Source organism: Quercus robur, chromosome 2 (genome assembly GCF_932294415.1).
Source record: "Quercus robur chromosome 2, dhQueRobu3.1, whole genome shotgun sequence".
Lineage (NCBI taxonomy): Eukaryota > Viridiplantae > Streptophyta > Magnoliopsida > Fagales > Fagaceae > Quercus > Quercus robur.
Window position 1 is genome coordinate 6,462,278 of NC_065535.1, and position 17,558 is coordinate 6,479,835.

Below are 17,558 nucleotides of genomic sequence, written 5' to 3' on the forward strand. Positions count from 1 at the left end.
TAAAATAGGGGGTCTAAACAAGCTATAATGTTTTACACTATCGAGCTTTCAATTTGTTTTAGTGTTGATTTTATTCAAATGGTTAACACCCTAACTTATACAGCTTGAGTAATGTCTCTAATAATATTGTGCTTTAGCCTTTAAGAACACATATATTAATATTACACATGAAAAAATAATAAATTTAATAATTTAAACATTTGAAAAAAAAAATTAAATGGGTGTCCCTTGTTTTGTTTCTTTATAGTAGACTTCCTTTGACATAATATCCATACATGAAAATTTAGAAACAAATAACAATAAGTAAAATTAATTTATTTAATCAAAATTATCATATACAAATACATATGCATAAGTTGCAACTTGAAAAAAAAAAAAACAAACAAACAAAAACAAAAACGTGGAGTACAAGAAAGATTCTATGGAAAGACCATTGGTAAATATATATATATATATATATATATATATTAGTTTTGAAATTTTGATGATAGATTTTAGTTGGAGTAGGATTTAAATTTTTGAAACTTAGATGATAAAGTTTTAGCTAAATTAAATTATAATTAAATCTTATCCCTTGATTCGATGAAATATGTCCTTACAATTAATAAAATAATTTTTTTAAAAATAATTAATAAAACATTAGATGCACCTTGAAGGGGAGAAAAGCGTGGGGTGTTGTGTATGATTCTAGATTTCAGTTTAGAGTTTTTTTTTAATAATTATTTTTGTAAAGTTGTGATTTCCAACTAGCCTTTGTTGGCTTTAATTCCGTGCCAAATTTAATTGTAATTTCTTCAATCATTTCACTATATTTATGTGGGTTTATTTGTAGGGGATGAATGTGAGAGATTGGTGAAGAATCAAGCATCAAAGAAGAATCAGTGCAATTCACGACTAGCTTGCGAGAAAGCAACCCGCGAAAAGGCCACGTGTGAAGCATATGACTAGAAGCTGAAGAGTCATGCTAGCATATCATTTCCAAAGTACTTCGCTAGAAAGGCTATCTCGCGAGGTACCCGCGAAACATTCTGTTTGGCAAAAAGTTAAGTTGGTTTACCAAATTCTTTACCCACACTATATATACCCCCATTACCCACGAATTGTAAAGAGTGCTTTTCAAAGAGAAAACCCTAGCAAATACACTTGGGAGTGAGAGATTTTTATACTCACAATTCTTTACACATTTCCTCTTAGTTTTCCTCTATTCCTACCTCTCCATCTCTACATCCTTGAGAGTTTCTTAGCCCAAACACTTACCACACCCAATTTGAGTGTTAAGTGAGGTTTTGGGGTTATTGGGAAGTATTAGAAGGAGTCATTTAGTGGTGGGTGCAATTGGGCTGAATTGCAGGATCTGTAAAGCTAGAAAAGACAAGACTCTGAGAAGTCCGTTGGTAGCAGGTGCTTGAGGGCTCAAGTACATGGGGTATACTAGGCTTGGAGGCCTTTTGTTATTCATGTACTTCAACTATATTCTCTAGTGGATCAATTTCGACTTGGAGGGTCGCAAAGAGGTTTTTCACTGAGTTCTTTGATTTCCTCTTCGATAACACATCTTGGTGTTATATTGTGTTTGCATTTCTCTTCCCTACTCTTTAAGTTTTCATTTTATTGTTCATTGTGGATGGATATGGCTTAGAGTAGTGTTATCGACATATTGCGCTTAGTTACTCTTATTTTGCACTTTGATAAGTTAGGGTAAAAGCAATCTAGCTGCATTTTTTTTGGGGTCTAAACAAGCTCTAGTGTTTCACACTAATTTGAGCTTTCAATTTTCTAGGGAAGGAATTAAGTTAAAAAAAAAATTATAATATACTTTTAGTTTGAATAGAATTTAAATTTGTTAAAATTTAAATGATATATTTTTACATAAATTAAACTATTGTTAATTTTATCCCTTGATTTGAGGAAATATATCCTAACAATTAATAAAAAATTAATTTAATAATTAATGAGAGTAGTTGTTTCTTAGGAAAAAAATTGTTAGAAAGAAAGAGAGAGAGAGAAAGAGTATCATATAAATATATCAATTCCTCCTATGAATCTATACAACATATATATCCTTCCAATACAAATACATATGCGTAAGTTGCAACTCAAAAAAAAAAAAACAAAAAAAAAAAAAAACAAAAATGTGGGGTGCAAGAGAGATTCTATGGAAAGACCATTGATGAATATATATAAGCTTTGAAATTTTGATAATAGATTTTTAATTGAAGTATAATTTAAATTTCTGAAACTTAGATGCATGTTGCATGTTTTGTTAAAACACTTGTTGTTACTTTATCTAAAGAAATTGAAAAGAACAAATAATTTGTTGTCTCTATCAACTGAAACTTAGATACATGTTACATGTTTTGTTAAAAGACTTATTGACTCTATCAACTGAAACTTAGATGCATGTTGCATGTTTTTTTTTTTTAACATTTATTATTATTTTATCTAAAATGCATGTTATATATTTTGTTAAAACACTTTTTCCTACTTTATCTAAAGAAATTGATAAAAACATATAAGTTGTTATCTATATCAACTGAAACTTAGATGCATATTGCATTTTTTGTTAAAACACTTGTTATTTTATCTAAAGGAATTGATAAAAATAAATAAGTTGTTGTCTCTATCTAAAAATTGTTTTTATAAAAAGTATTATGGTAATTTGGTGAAGTCACTTCGCACAACCATGACTTCTAATCTCAACTTTTATTATATAGTATATAATATGATTTTAGAAGCACCCCTCTTTCTTGGCTGTATGGCTTTTATCATGGTTTTAAAAACCGAACCGGTCATAGAACCGTTTTTTTTTTAATTTCCGGTTGGACCCCGGTTTTTGACCAGTTTTTGGCCGGTTTTCCGGTTGTTGACCGGTTTTGGAGCTTTTAACCGGACCGGATTGGCTCCCGGTTCCCGATTGAACCGGTCGGACCGGTCGGTCCGGTCCGGTTTTTAAAACAGTGGCTTTTATACATGAGAGTATTAAGATTAATCAGTAGCGGAGTCAGAAATTTTTTCTAGGGGGCCAAACCAAATTCAAGAAATAAACTTTAACTCATCAAAATTTTATCATATATTCTTCATAGTATTAAAATTACTTATAAATTAAAGTAATTTTGTAGTTATTACCTCAATACTTCAATAAGCTTTTTTTTTTTTTTTGGGTTGTTGGTAGTTTGATATTATAATGGGGGGGGGGGGGGGTGGGAATATGATTATTGAAACATTGAGAGGTGCTAGGAGACTCTTGGATATATTATTTTCTTTCCTATGGGTATCGAGTATCGAGTCTTATCTATACTTCAATAAATAATTACACATATTTCTAATATTAAATAAAAATATATTATAAACAAGCATATAAGTTTAACAAATAACTTCATTTAATCATTTGAATCACAAACAGATAATAGTATAGTGACATCAATGTATTAAATATAAAATAAAATAATGGAGTATTAAAAGTGCGTTGCAAACCACATATTTAAACCAACTACAAAACATTTTCTCAAATGTAAACCATAAAACAGAGAGCACAACTATCAAAGTTAAGAACAAAATAAAATATATAATAGAATTGTACAATATGGAAGCAAGCTGTAAACCATAAAATATTTAGTCAAAGGAATCAAACCTTATATTGATATACACTAGTATTTCTGCTGCAATATTAAAATGGCTTGTCTCAGAGTCAGAAGAATACCACTGCACACAGCATCTCAGGCTGGGATTAGCGAGTGGTGGGGGAGTTGCAAGGTTGTGGCCCGACGGCGTAAGGGATTTTACTAATCTGATTTGGGTTTTTTACTAATCTGAATTTTTCTTTTTTGGCTATTTATCTATAATATATATAAGAGGATTTTTTTCCTTCAACTAGATTTTTATGTGGTTCAAAAATAACTTTATTAATGAATGGTAACTTCATTTAAAAATTGGGTCATAAATATCAAACAATATATTTTATTTTGAATTTAAAAAGATAACTCCTAAAATTTAGGATTTTTTTTCCTTTCACATTAAAAAAATTATATTTATTGCTTATCTCTAAAATTTATTATTTTTATTTGTTTGAAACAAAAATATATTTCTAAATTATAATAAATATAAATTATTAGCCTTTACAAAAATAAAAAATAAATAAAAGAACATCTGAGCATGCGCTGAGACTAGTTTGTTAATAAGTTATTGATTGGTGAATGCAAGAAATTAAATGTTAAGAAGATGTCTCTTGAAAAAGAGTGGTTAGAATTCTGAATTAACTTGAAAAATTAAAAAGAACTGAAGTTTAATGATAATGGTATTTTTTGTGGTGTGTTATATCTATAGTTTGGAGTTTGAACTCCAATAATTTCTCTCCAATACATTGTAAATTAGACAAATATTTTTATTAAAACCAATTTAAAATAAAGTTAAATGCGATTTAGTTGCTATTCGCTTGTAACTTATAAGAGCACTCCTGACTTATTAATTTTTTTCTCTGATAAAGAATTTTGGTTTACATAATATTTCTAATTTGGGATTTGTGAAAATTGTTTTGTTTTTTGTATCCATTTGGAGGGGTTATGGGCAATGGGCTAATAGCCTAAATGCTTTTTTTTTTTTTTTTTTTTTTTTTTTTTTGGGTTTCCTGAATCATTTTTTTTTTTTTTTTTTTTTTTGTGGGTTTTTTTTTGAACTAATTTTACAATTTGAGTGAGGCCCAGATGAATTTCAAAAGAAACCAGTAATATTTTTTCGCCTAAAAGACCTAGGGGGTGGCCAGTAAAGTATATTTGCATGTAATTTTATGATTCTTTGTAATAATATATTAACACTGTAAATGAGAATTTTGAAAAGCTGGGGGGGGGGGGGGGGGGAGGGGGGGGGTTTCAAATTAAATTATTAAATAAATATTAATAATAAATTATCAAATAAGTAAATAGTAATAATAAAATTACATTAAATTCTGATCGTTTAGAGTTTAGACTTTAGCGGTGTTTTTTTATTTTTTTATTTTACATTTCTCTTCGGAATTTGTGGTAATTTTTTAATATGAAATATGAAATGAGTTTGATCATTCCTATGGGTTATGTTTAATCTATGCCCAAGTCAATACAAACAATAATAATAAAAAATAGTTTCCCAATACCGATTTTTTCTCTAGTGACAGTCTAATTGAAAAAATCAACACACTCACAAATTAAATACAATAACCAAAACTGAAATCAAAAGAACAATAAGTAATATGAATTTATTAGATTAAAACATAAGCGCAAGTTGCGTTTTGAGAAAAAACAAAAAAAAAACACAATAATGTGGGGTGTATTGTGTGAGATTTAATTATAGGAATGACTTACTGGTTAAGAGGGATTGTATCGAAAGTCTTTGGTTGAATATATATAATTTCTAAAAATTTTTATAATAAATTTTAGTTGGAGTAGAATTAAAATTTTTAAAACTTAGATGATAAAGTTTTATCTAAATTAAATTATTATTAAATATTATCATTTAGTCAAGAGCTTTGTAGCTTAATATCCTAATAAAATATTAGTTTAATAAGATGTAACTTGAGGAAAAAAACTAAAACAAAAGTATAGGATTTAAATTTAGAAATTTTTTATAATATACTTTTATTGTGAATAGAATTTAAATTTGTTTTAAATTATTGTTAAATCATGCAACTTGAGGAAAAAAAAATGTGGGTTGTGTGGGATTTAAGTTTTGAATTTTTTGATAATAAACTTTTAGTTTGAATAGAATTTAAATTATTGTTAAATATTATCCCTTAGTCAAAACATGGGTTGTTTTCTTTTTAGTAAGAAAAAACGTGGGTTGTTATGTGAGAATTAAGTTTAGAAATTTTTATAATAGTCTTTTGTAGGGGTGGGCTTTGGTCTTTATATCCAAAAGATGAATGGACTAATTAAGGCTCGAAGAGCCCAATACAATAAATTTGTAAAGAGTGGGATAAAAAACTAGGCTTCAACTAAATGGACAATGACCTCAATGGGCTAAAGAGGATAAGAGAGCAAGAAGAAAAAAGAACAATGAATAGACAAATGTGGTACACAGAAATTCTTCCTCGACAATGTCCGAGGAGAGTAGTTCTTGAATATATTTTTCTTAGATTTGATTATAGTTGCTGTTCTTAATGCTATGGTGTTTTCTTCACAGATTTTCTACCCCCTCTCCTTGGAGGGTCTCTTACATTATATAGCTCATTTTAAATGATCTTGGTCCTCCATTTGTTGATCATTCAGTTGACCACTTGAGTGCTTGTCCCATCAGACACCTTCCCAAGCCTCTTGTGAGTTACGGCAGCTAAGGAAGCACTATTCAGGAGTCTTTTTCACATAAATGCAGTAAGGAGGTTTGGTGGGATGCATTAAATGTGGGGGCAACAACCACTCCTTCAGTCATGTTAGGTCTAACCCCTCCCCGAAGCTTTTTCTCAATAGTATGATCTCCTCTGGTAATGTGCCACTAATGTGGCCTCACTGTCCGAGTGTGTGGCCTCCACGACTCGGCAATGGACTTCTCGGCCATGGATATGACACGTGACGCAGGTGCCTTATTTAAATTCTTGTGCCCCACAACTTTAGTTTGAATAGAATTTAAATTTATTTTAAATTATTGTTAAGTCATGCAACTTGAGGAATTTTTTTTAAAAAAAAAAAAAAAAAAAGGGTTATGTTGTAAAGTTGTAATTTACAACTATTTTGTGTTGACTTTAATTTTGTGCCAAATTTGATTGTAATTATGTTCAATCTTATGTACACTGTATTTTATGTGGGATTTAATTGTAAGGGTTGTATGTAAGAGAGAGAGAATGTGAAGACTCAAGGCAAAGTACAGAGCAAAGAAGAATTCGCAGGTAGCTCGCGAGAAGCCTTCCCGCAAAGTGAAGCATGTGATCAGCACATGACTGGAATGCGAAGAGTCAGGACAAGATGGTAACAGCTGGTTTTCGCGAGTGTCTCGAGGGTAAGGCCTTCCCGCGAGATACCTGCGAAACATTTTGTTTTGCCAATTTGTCATATCTGATACACACTATCTCTACCCACACTATATATACCCATATTACCCACAGATGTTGAGGAGTGCTTTAGAGAAAAAACCCTGGCCACTATCCTTGAGAGTGTGAGATTGTTATACTCACAATTCTCTACACAATCCATTGTGGTTTTTCCTCAACTCCTACCTCTCCATTTCTATATCCTTGAAAGGTTAATAGCCCAAACACTTACCACACCCATACTGAGTGTCAAATGAGGTTTTGGTGCTGTTGGGAAGCATTGGAAGAAGCTAAGTTTTGGCGGATGCAATCGGCATATTGCAGGATCCGAAGAGCTAAATAAGACACGATTCCGAGAAGTCTTGTTGGAGTAGGAACTTGGAGGGCTTAGATGCATCAGGTATATTAGGCTTGTAGGGTCTCTTGCTATTCATGTATCCCAACTGATTGTCTAGTGGATCAATTTACCGCTTAGAGGGCAGCGAAGAGGTTTTACGCTGAGTACTTCGATTTCTTCTCCGATAACACATCGGCATGTTATCTTGTGTTTGCACTCTTTTTCCCTACTCTTTTAGCTTTCATTTTATTGCTGTGATTTGATGAATATGACTTAGAGTAGTTTTATTGTTTGTACGCTTGCATTTACTCTTTTCCACACTTAGTTTATGTAAGAGTAAAATCAACTAAGCCGTAATCTTTAATTTGGGGGTTTGAACAGCTCTTGTGTTTCAACATATTTTTTAGCTTTCAATTTGTATTAGAGCAGGTACCCTTGCTGTGGTTTTATTACCTAAGTGTGATCTTAGGCCCCTTTATGATGGACCGATCATAATTGCTCAATGCTCTACCATTCTTTGATAGGAGTAACTATGCATTTTGGAAAGTCTGTATGAGGGCATTCCTGTGTGCTATAGATGAGTCAGTATGAGATTCTGTCGAGAATGGGTATGTTAGACCCACGACACCCAAGTCCGAATGGGACAAGGCAGATTTTGCTTTGGCAAATGCCAATAGTAAAGCAATTAATGCTATTTTTTGTGGTGTGTCTACTGATGAATTTCACAGGATATCGCACGTGGAGATTGCCAAAGAAGCTTGGACGATTCTTGAGACTACCTATGAGGGTACCAAGAAAGTTAAGGACACAAAGCTCCATATGCTTACCACAAGATTTGAAGAGTTGAAGATGGGTGACAATGAGTCATTTGATTCATTCTATGGCAAGCTCAACAAAATCGTAATTGCTAAGCTCAATCTCGGAGAGAAGATTGAGGATGCCAGGGTGAGAAAGATTTTGAGGTCTTTACCAGAGAGCTTCCGTGCGAAGGTCACAGCTATAGAAGAAAGTAAAGATTTGGATGAGGTCAAGATCCAAGAACTCATTGGATCTCTCCAAACATATGAGCTTGGATTGCCTTCCCACTAGTCGAGCAAATCTCTTGCTCTCAAAACCATCAACGAGAGAATGGATGACTCCTCTAAAGAAGATGATGTGGAGAAGGAGGTAGCATTCCTTGCAAAAAACTTCCGCAAATTTCTGAAGATGAAAAACAGTGGGAAGTTGTTCAGCAAAGGAAAGTTTTCATCCCCCAAAGGTGACAGGAAGGAGTTCAAGAAGAGAGATAGGAAGGATCCTCAATCGCCTTAGGGAATCGTGTGCTATGAATGCAACGGTCATGGACATCTCAAGAAGGAGTGTCCCAACTATTTGCGAGGGAAGGGTAAAGTGTTTACCACTACCCTTAGCAATTCTGAAACCTTAAATTCAGATACGAAAGGAGAATGTGATAGTGAAGGAAATTATAGGGCCTTTATGGCAATTGCCTCTGTTGATTCAAAGGATGATTTGAGCAATTTGGTTGATGAACTTGGGCAAAGGATGATTTGAGCAATTTGGTTGATGAACTTGGTAATCTTTCCGAGGATGAGGAAGTTGAAGAATCAGAAGATGAAGACGTATGCCAAAATGAAGGGGAGAACAACTTTCAAGAAGCATATGATTCTCTGCTGGAAGATTGTGGCAAATATGCCAAAGTTGTGAACCTTGCTATGAAAAAGATGGAAAAGGTTGAAGAAGAACATAGGTGTATACTTGTGCCGCTTAAGGAAGCAAAGTGTGAAGTAGAAGGACTCAAGGGAGAACTAGTTGAAGCTAACTCAAAGATCAAGTTTCTTGAACTTGAAATTATTCAAGCTAATGTCAAGGTTGAGTGCATCTCCATCAAGAAACTTGACAATGTGCTGTCCTCACAAAAATCATCACATGATAAGACCGGTTTGGGCTATATTGGAGAAGGAATCTCTAGCAACAAACCCAAGAAGGAAGAAAGGTTCATATCAGCCAAGAATGAAGAGAAACTCAAAGAAGTGAAGCCTGAGATTGAGACCCCTGTTGTAGTAAAAAGAACCATTGGTATAAATCAAAGGAAAAAGGGAAGTCATTACCCAAAAATCAAAGGGGGCCTTAAGTAAAGCATCTGTGTCATCATTTAGGTGCACAAGGGCACACTAGGCCTAATTTTTTCAAGCTTCATACACTCAAGAAGGCTGACTCTATGCGTGGCCAAGAAAGTTCAAAGAGAAGATTAAGGGGAGCACAAGCTAAGGGAGATAATGAGGGACATCTTATCAAAGATGTTATGGAAATGTTGAAGAACATGTCACTATGCCTTGCTAGCTTCACTCCAAGGTTTGAAAGTTATGTTGGTCGTACCCCTCCATCTAAGGTTCTCACCCAAAACACTCGTAAAGTGTGGGTGAAGAACGGTACTTATGCATGATCACTTCCTATGTCCATGCATTAATACTTTTGATGTTTAGGGTCATAGGTTCATGCATCATGATATACATATTCCTCCTGTGTCATTGCCTCCGGTTTATAGTTTGTTTCATTTTCAAGTTTTGTTTTGTACTTGTTGTTTGATTTTTGATCTTACTTTACATGTTCTGTTTTTTAGTATGTTGAAAAATTCAAAAACCCATAAAAATTGAAAAATCTCCAAAAAGTTTGATCGCTTGTGTTGTGTATGTTACATGTGAGTTTGGCCTAGTACCTTCGTACTAATGGTGTAGTGCATTTACGAGCTTAGCTTATTATGTATGCACATCTATCTTTGTGGGAAAAATCTTGAAATCTATGTGCGACTGTTGTAAATTGATCTTTAAGCTTATCATGAATGATTGGTCAATAGTTTTGTTGGTTTTGATACATGCATAGACTTGTGCCTATATATCTTCCCACACTTTTTGTGTTTTTGCTTAAAGAGCTCAACAAATGTAAATCTCAAAATGAAAGAGATAATGAGCTGCAAAAGCCGTCACATATACTAGTATTTGACTAGAAAAAAGGGAAAACGACTTTTTATTGAAATGTATGGTGCTCAAAAAGCTAAAGGCTTACTCACAAAATTGAAATATAAAAAATTTCAGGCATCGATCTCAAAATGAGATGTATTGTTCAAAAATAATCAAATGTTATGATTTGTAAAGAAGCCAAATGAAAAGCTTCAAAGATTTGTAATCATTCTCTTGTGGGAGGTCATATATATTCATTTCTATAATTGAGATAGACCATTTAACTTAGTACCAGTTTTGTATGACTTGATTGAATTGATCATTGAAGTTTCATTCTGGACTAAGGACTATTCCACATTTGATACTTACACAACACACAAGACTTATGTTCAACAAATGCTTATTTCATTTGTGTGATTGTACATGATCAAATGTGATGTGTATGCTCAATTGCTTGCGAATCAAATCCAAAAAGATTTTTGAGTATTTTATATGTTTTTGAAAGTGTTTTTATATTTTCGTGTTTTAAGTTTTTGTTCAAAATGCATTTTTGTGTTGTTCTTGAAAAACTTTTTTAGAGGCATTTTCGCAAGAAGCTCGCGACTTAGCTCTTCCCGCAAAAAGAGGTTAAGGCAAAAACTTGAAAACACAAAATTTAGATAGAGACTTTTGTGACTGTTTTGCAACTAAAGGCTTTCCGCATAAAGCTTTGTGCTTCAGATGCATTTTTTGTGAGTAACTTCATAAGTATGTAACCCGTGAAAAACGCGCGTTTTTAGTTTTAAAGGGCTTATGTGATAGATTTTCAAACACTTCCTTATTTCCCTTGTTTTGTTTTCCTCGTGCCTCTCTTAATCCCTGTGAGAGTGCTTTTTTCGAGATACTCAGGCCCAAGGATCCCGAGCCTGAAAAAAGAAAGGATTTGGTGGACTGGGCCTTGACTCACCGCAGCTAAATGGCTGTTTAAGAATCAAGTGAATGCAGAGAATACTCCTGACAACATACAAAAATGACAAACAAGGATATCGAGGAGTGCCAGAAATTAACAACGTAAGCTCAGAAAGAAAAGAAAAGCAGGATTAGCAAGACGATAAAAAAAAGTATTGCGGGGATCCTGGGAATTATGAAACAGTATTTCATTAAAGCATTATCTGTTTGATTACAACAAGCTTATTAGGACGTGATACAAGGTCCAATCAAGCTCAAAAATTGCAGCCTTGAATGGCTATTTCAGCCTTCAAAACTTGCGAAGTTTGATTCTCGTTGGATCCGAGTATGTGCCATAGTTGCTTTTACAGGATATCGGGAAGTAGTATTTGTTTTTCCCTTTGTATTCTTTCTGCCTGGACTTTCTGATGATTTTTTCTAGTGAATCTCTTCTTTCTATTGTTTCTTTCTTTTTTTTCTCGCCGCTTTCTTCACAACCCATCTTCTCCTTTTATAGTGGAGTTTTTCTGGGCGTCTTGGGGAACCGTTGGTTCCCCTGTTTTGGTCTTTTGCAAATAGAGTATGTTCTGTCCTCATCATCTCGGTAAGTCCCCTTTTCCGTTTTCTCTCATTCTTTCCTTCTCTTGGTTCTGATTCCTTCGAAAGTTTCTGATTGGCCATCCTCTTTGGGATGTGCTGAGGTATGCCCTTCTCGGCATCCTCACTTCTGGCGTCTTTTACCTTTCTGTTTCTTTCCTATTTGGGCGGAATCCTGTTCTGCTCTTTTGAAATTGTTTTGTTATCATTCTTCTTCCTTGTCTTGGTTTCCCGACGCCTTTTCTGTCTGTGCCATGAAGGGTCGCTTGCGTTCTTTTGTTTTTCTTGTTTTCTTTTTCTGTCTTCTTTCTATCGATCTGTCCTGGTCTTCTTTTTCTTTGCGCTTATTGATGGTGCCTAAGGATCCTTGCGTTTTATACTTTGCTGTGATGTTCTCTCTCTTTTTTTCTTTGGTTGCTTTTCCTTTTCTGGGCTTCGGGATCCTCAGGGCTTTTCGTATAATCCCTTTGGACTTGGTCTGAGTTTTTTTTTTTTTTTTTTTTTTTTTGGGCTTAACTCACTATTTCTTGGGCTTAGCTTATTCTTTCTTGGGCTTATTTTTACTGTGATTTTTTAGACCTCAACATTTAGCCCCCCGAGCTCGTGGGTTGCCTGAAGCCCACGCGTGAGTGATTTAGGTTTCCTTAGGTTTTTGTGGGATTCCAGCTCTCTTATGCTGCTTTTGGTCGCCTCCTTTTTTGCGTGTTGTGTTCTTTTGTAATTATTACTTTTCGCAGCTTCTTCTTTACACGGGACGTGGCAGTTGAGCATTTGAGATAAAACTCTTCTACCCACTTATCTCGTTTCCCATTGCTTCTCATTAATAACTGCTGATTAACCCCCTCTTCAAATTAAATTTTTGCAACTGGCGCGTCTTTTCATAAACTGTTTTTCCCAACTGCTACTTGCGCCTTTATTGTAGCCGTTTCACCTTATCATTTTGCTTCTCTGAACTTTTTTTCATTCCCTGAGTTTTTCTTCTTCTCTGTTACTCTGGTCTTCCCTTTTTCGCACTTTCAATCTCTTTTCTTCTCAGAGTGTGCTGCTTCCATGGCTTCTTCTTCTTTTCGAAAGAGGAGAGAGCGTACCCCCAGTCCTTCTGAAGGGGAAGGTTCTTTTGGTTCTGCTCCGAGCGATTCCCGCGAGGTTGCTGAACGTCCGGCCTTCCCCTTACGGGATCCTTGGTATTCTCTCAGTTTATTTTTCCCTCATATATCTCATGGTGAGGCTCCTCCATCCCCTCACGTTTGGTTATTTTCTGGCCAAGCGGGTTTTGCTGGTTCCGCCCAGGTTCCTGACCCTAGAGAGATTTTTGATCTCCAGATCAGACAAGGAATCCGAGAGGCGGTTCCTATTTTCTTTGATTTTGTTCCGGGAAAGATTCAGGGTTGGCTTATATGGGTAGACAAAGAACTGTCTGATGCTGAGTTTGTGGGTCGTTTGGAGCGCGCCGGCATCCTAAAGGCAGTGGCTATTTCCAGAAACCTTGAGGGTTTCAGAGACGCCAAAGGGCTCAGGCATCTGGTACGTCGTTGGTGTCCTTCCCTTCATACTTTTTTCTTTTCTACTGGTGAATTGACAATCACCTTGGAGGATGTGGTTAATAACTTCCTCCTCCCGGTGTTTGGTGAAGAAAATCCCTTTGATATTGATCTTTCTGGTGAGGATCTCGTGGTAGAAGAGAAATTATTTGGTCATTTTGGTGGTCGCTCCGCCTCTCCTGGTGGTAAGCCGGCTAGGATGGGGAGATGGGTGATGACCCTCTCTCGTGAAAAGGATAAGGAAGTGAGGTGGGCTGGTTTCCTGGCCTTTTGGCTTAGTAAATTTTTGTTCAGTGAGTTCCTTGGGTACGGAGTTAAGTCTTCATTTTTTCCGTTGGCAATCAAGTTGGCTCGGGGTACCCAGTATCCTTTGGCCCCTCTGTTTTTGGGTCATGTTTATTCTCAACTGGACCAGCTTCATGTAGATGAGGCTGAGGGTGACTCCTGCTATGTGATTACTTCATCTCTTCATTGTGCCATTCTTCAAATTTTCATGTGGGACCGTTCTGCAGCTACCTTGGCTAAGTGTAGAAATTTGAAGTTTGTGAAGGACAAGTTCCAAGGATCCCCCGACATAGTGAAGGGTCTTTGTGGCAATTCTACTGATGCCTTTCCCATTATTTTTCGTTGGATTAGCTTGAAGGGTGGTGGCCTCAATCTTGTGGAGTTGTTTGACCAAGCAGGGAGCTTATATTGGAGATCCCCTCGTGAGTTTGGTCCTGGCTTTGCGTGTGATTCTGTGTTATCTTCTTTTTTATCTTCAACAGGTAATACCTTTGACTTGCGCCGTGGTGACGAGGGCAGTCTGGCTTATCTTGCCTGCATTAGCCCCTCCTGGCTTCATGTGCCTTCCTCAAGTGGCCCAAAATATACTCATTACTCAGCACACCGGGTGCTCCGACAGTTTGGTTTTGATCAAGACATTCCGCCAGTCTTTAAGGATGTGGTGCCATCCCTTCCTTCCTTGGATCCTTTCTTGAGGCTGCAGGCCTTTTCTTATTGGTCGCGGAGGAGCCCCCAGTTCGTAGTGCCTAACTCCCAGAGAGGAGTCTTTGCTTCCAGTGGCTATACTGGTTATTGGAGAAGAGTACAAAAATCTTTTGTTGACTATGTTGGCACTGGTACAATTCGGGAAGTCCCGAATTCTAGCATTGTTTCTGCTCCGACAGCTAATAGACGTTTATCCCTTCCTACTGCTGGGATTGTTTCTGCTGCTGCAAGCAGCAAGACTGGGTTTGCAGAGTGGCATTTCTCCAGGGGAGGTTGGGTGTCTTATGGATAGGATTTCCCTGAGGCCTGGCTGGGTGACAGTCTTATCATTGGTACCTCCTCTGGTGTGCCCATCAAAAAGGGTGCAACAGAGACAATTAGTGCTGCTACTGCTAAAGGTAAGGATGTTAAGTTGAAGAAAATGAAAGCTACTGATGTTGGCGAAAGTGCAGGGGGTGTGGAGATAGGCTCTGAAGCAAAAAGAAGGAAAACGGGGAAATCTCAAGCACACTTGGCATCTCACGAAGGCAAGGATGTCAGGGAACCTTTAGTTTCAAGGACCCGGAAGAAGACCAAGGTAGAGTCTTCTTTTCCCCAGGTTCCTGTGACTGCTTCAGTCCATGGTTCTTTAGGATCCTCTGGTTTGGTATCCCAGCCTCCTTTAGGACCCTCTGGGCGTACTCGTAGTAAGCAAAAGACTTCTAGAGAATCTGTAGAGAGAGAGAGAAGGGCAAGACTTCTTTCCTTCTTCTCTTTTTTTTTTTTTTTCGCATTCATTTTCTATCTTTGCTGACGAGTGGTGATTTCCTTTGCAGTCCAAGCGCAAGTCTGATTATAAGAAGGGTAAGAGCCAATCTTCTGGAGACGATGTGGTACGTGTGTTCCCCCTTCTTCTGCTCTTTCTGTGTTGCTAGTATTCCTGCTGTTTTTTTTTTTTTTTTTACTTAGTATTGCCTTCTCTGCTTCTCCTTTCTTTAGGTGGAGGTATCCCCTCCTGTGACTGGCAAGGCTCTGGGGGAGGAAACTATCACAGCTCTTTCTGTCATTTTTCCTGTTATGGGGGAGGAGCCCCCTACTGATGACCCTGCTGAGGAAACTGGGCAGCCGATGCAAGGTTCCCAGGATTCTCAGGATCCCAAAGCTTCTAGGATCCCATCATCCCAAAGTCCCCATCTTGCACGCACTCCTAGTCCTATCAGGACTGTGTTTCCTCAATCCTTGTCAGATAAGGATGCTTTGGGAGACACTCCTTTATCCAAACAAACAGGTAAACCTTGTTTCTTTTGAAGTGGCGTTATGTTTTACTTTCTTTTCCAGTTTCTCTTGAGTTCCTTCTTTTTCCTTTTAGGTCAAACCAGCGAGAAACCCGCTCCCAGTGTTGCCTCTTCTTTAGAATCAGAGAGCTCAGAAGGTGAGTGTAAGCTGCTTCATCGTGTTTTCCTTTTTCTTTCCCCCCTTTCTCTTTTTTTTTTTTTTATATATGGCGAAGCCCCCTGCATCTATCCCTTCCTGTAGCCAATTTGCCATCGGTCCTTCACCTTTTCTTCAACTTGCCTTATGTTCCTTCCCAGAATCTTCGGGGACGTCAGGAGATCAGGAAGAAGAGGTTCTGCCTCAAGAAACTGGAACCGGTTTGTTTCTTCTAAATCTGTTCTTCCTTTCCTTTTTCTTCTTTTTTTTGAATATTGATACAGGCTTTGCAGGTTCTGAGCCTGTTATCCCTGAAGGAATTGTGAGACCTGTTGAAGTTGCTGACCTTCTTTCAGAGCAAAAGGCTGCAAGTCCTCAGGTTTCTGCAAGTGGTGACGCGGTGATGGGGGATGCCTCGAAGGTGGCTGCCTCAGATCTTGATTCAAAGCTTTCCTCTTTCCTGACTCGCTTCGATCTTTTGGAATTCAACAGTCTTCCTGCCAGCCACTTTCATGTCTTTGGGTCTTCTTATGGCAGCTTCCTGCGCTTCTCTGTTCCTGTGGAGGGCTTGCCGCTGCTAGAGAGCCTGCTCAAGAGTCACGGGGATTTTACCAGTGGCTTCAGGGGAGGCATTTTTCTAGGCAATATTTTGATGGAGTTGCTGTGTGCTGTGTTGATTTCTCTAAGGAATTCCTCTGTTGATTCGTTGTCTGAAGAAAAGCTTCTGGAATGGAGAGGGGTGGTGCAGGACCTTCTAGAGGCCAAGTTTAATTTGTCTTTCCTGCTGGATCACTTGCGTCTGCTGGCTCATATGCTGTTTCAAAGGCAATCATTCAAGAGTATAGACACTGAGATAGCTGTTGCTGAGGAAGCTTTGGCTCATGCTCACAAAGTTCTACAAGATTTGAAAGTCAAGCGGCAGAGGATCCTTTCTTCTTTGGCTGTTCCTGCTATTTCTCCAGATGCTTCTCTGTTGGCCGGCCTCATTCCTTAGTTTTTTTTTTTTTTTTTTCATTTACATGAACAATTTGGGGTTGTATAAGTTTTTTTTTGAACATTGCTCTGCTCTCGCTTTCTCTTTTGTGCTTCAAAACTGCTTCTTATTTCTTAGTATGTGAATCTGCCTTTTTCCTTGGATGTATATATATTGTCTTTACTTTCTTGTGACTCTTTTCTTTCCTGAGTCCTGGACCATGGTTTCCACAGGTTTCACTGTAAGTTCTGGTCCAGGTACTTGGTGACTTATTGTGCGAGTACTGAACTGGGTACACTAGTATCCTTTTCTATGTATGTTTTTTTTTTTGAGATATGGTCCCAGTTCATGAACTTTGACAGGTTCCCCCTTTGCCAAGTGCTAGGCTAGGTATCCTAGATATTTTCTTTTATTCTGTGATCCTAGACCTATGCACTTGGGACTGTTTGTGGGATATCCGAAATTATTTGTGAGGTGGATCTTGGGCCATATGTAAAAGGGTATTACACATTCTCCCCTTTTTTTTTGACTCAGGTATCCTTCCTTGAATTTATCCGTATTTGGTTTTTGCAGTAAAGAAAAACTTAAATGTTGCAGAAACAGGAATTCCGTTAAAACATAATCATTTTTTGGAACAAAGAAAAAGTCTTTTGGTGCAGCATTGATCACAAAGTGTCAATCTATCACATGTTCCTGAACAAAATTATCTTAGGCCAGAATTCTTGATAAAGGTTGAAAAATAAAAAGACAAAATAAAAAGGAACTTAGCAGATAGTGAAGTTGGTGAAAGGACCCTGAGGTACTGGGGATCCCCTTGTCCTCATGCATAATATTG